Source organism: Aptenodytes forsteri, unplaced genomic scaffold (assembly GCF_000699145.1).
Source record: "Aptenodytes forsteri isolate BGI_AS27 unplaced genomic scaffold, ASM69914v1 Scaffold84, whole genome shotgun sequence".
In the NCBI taxonomy this organism is placed as follows: domain Eukaryota; kingdom Metazoa; phylum Chordata; class Aves; order Sphenisciformes; family Spheniscidae; genus Aptenodytes; species Aptenodytes forsteri.
In genome coordinates, this window is record NW_008795492.1 from 3,935,335 (window position 1) to 3,937,252 (window position 1,918).

The window sequence follows — 1,918 nt, forward strand, 5'->3', positions numbered from 1 at the left end:
CAATCCGGGGGGGGGGGGGATAATAAAGATTTATCTTAATTTCTAGCCATGTTTCCTCAAGCATGCGGTGACTTGGCACTGCCTGTGTCCCCACCTGGTCGCTTGGTCTATTGCAGTAAGAGAACTTCTGTGGGTCCCACCGCACAGGCAGCGGCTTCGAGGAAGCTGTGCTGGGTTTGCCCTGCGGGGCAGGCAGACACCCTGCCTAACCCAGGCAGGCTGGTGGGCTGCAGCCCACAGACGCTGCGGTGGGCTGGCCAGCCACAGGGTGGCTAAAGCCGATGCTTCTTTCACCCAGTGCCAGCCAGCAAAGGACTGGAAGGGAGGAACTGGTGAATGGTGAGATAGGTGGGAAGGAGGAGGGGTAGTGAGAGGAAATATGGTCATGCGCTGGCAAATGGATGCTCACCGCCTGCTGTATTTGGACATTCGGTGGAAACAGTAGTAGGGCAAAAGGGAGCAATGTTATTGGGGTCCCCAAGGAGGAGTAAAAGCTGTAGCACGAGCCAGTCTCTGACTAGATGTAAGCAAAAAACATGGGAGAGCATGGCAGTTGGAGTAAGAAGACTTTCTGTTGAAGGTCATGCCTTATTTCACCCTGGGAGATGTGTTCAGTCATGGCTTTTCTCTCCTGCAGCTTCTAAGCTGCTCATGGGGATGGGGATTTAGTTACAAAGAGAACAATTATTCCAATTTTAGTTAAGCCAGGGCACCAGAGCCAAAATTACTCGTATTCTGCTCCTGAGAAAAATATCATAATATATAATGTGGTTTCTTGATAACGATGAAAATTTATTCACCACTAAGTCTAGTTCTACTCTCAGGTTCAAATGCTAACTCTGGCTGAATGCTGCTGAATCACCCCGCCCCTTCCCCCCAAATCAGGGGACTGGGAGTGTTCATGCTGCCAGAGCCCTCATACTCCATCCTCTGATGAAAAACCCCGAGTACCCGTACCTGCAGGTGATTCAGTAAATTACTGTGACTGCAGAGCTCACTGTTGGGCTTATTGTCACTTGGGGTAAGAGCCCCGTTTGTCCTATGAAACCTGAATCCTGGCTCTGGGATGGGTTTGAATTGAAGCTTTATACACGTTACTTAGGGTGAGGTCCAAGAAAGGATTTAAACACGAAAATAGGACTTTAACGGATTTTAGATGCTTTCAGTCAAAAGCCCTAATGCACAATCCCTGCTGAGCCCTGAGGGGTTATTGACTACCTTCAGTCTAAAGTAGATTAAAGCACTTGAATATTGGGTCTCGCCAACTGGTTCACCTAGACTATAGCCGGTGAAGCAGTCCTTGTTGAATCCCTTTCAGGCATCTGGCCAGTAATTCATTTTCTGTCTTGTCTTTGAGCTGTTGGGCTTGATAAAGGAAAGAGTGACATACTATTTTCCAAAGACTGAATCCAATTAATTGCCTGTAAGGGCACTAGGTAAAATCATATCTGTTGAAAGTTTCTTTGATCATTTTGTTTTCTTGCATGCGGTGCTGTCTGAAATAACTGATCTTGGCAATGTAAAGGGTATTGTAGAATTAGGGGAGGGTTTTTTCCTCCTGTGCCACAAAATGTGGAGTCTGGCTACACCGATTACAGGAAAGGTGAAGATCCCTTGTTTTAATTTGTCAATCTATGAGTGAGGCTTATAGAGGCTCATGGAGGCAAGAGCTGCGAAATTCCCCGATACTGAGGACCGGCCGTTTGTCCGGCAGAGCGGGAGAGTTTCGGCCCTGTGCGTCAGTCATGTTTGTACTTCCACACACTTTTTTTCTCCTTCCCTTTTCCTCCCACCAGTGCTCAGACGCGCCTCTCCCAGGTGCGGGGGCGCGCTGGTTCCGCTCGCAGCCCGGGCACGGGGAGGCCCAGCTCGGCGGGCAGCGGGCGAGGCGCTGTAGGTCCGGGGGAGCGGGGGGGGG

The 1,918-nt window shown here is 49.8% G+C and overlaps 1 protein-coding gene across 3 annotated transcripts in view; it reads left to right on the forward strand.

The window, feature by feature from the left end:
- The window catches only part of LITAF (lipopolysaccharide induced TNF factor), a 22,162-nt gene that overhangs the window by 3,751 nt on the left and 16,493 nt on the right, over positions 1 to 1,918 (forward strand). Inside the window, exon 1 of one of the 3 annotated variants that reach the window (XM_009281658.2) lies at positions 1,831 to 1,897. The exons of 1 other annotated variant lie outside the window; for it this stretch is intronic. The gene's annotated coding sequence lies outside the window, so the exon portion shown is untranslated. Of the gene's footprint in view, positions 1 to 1,830; positions 1,898 to 1,918 lie in introns of those variants that run through there. One more of the 3 variants, XM_009281659.2, reaches the window with a different exon arrangement.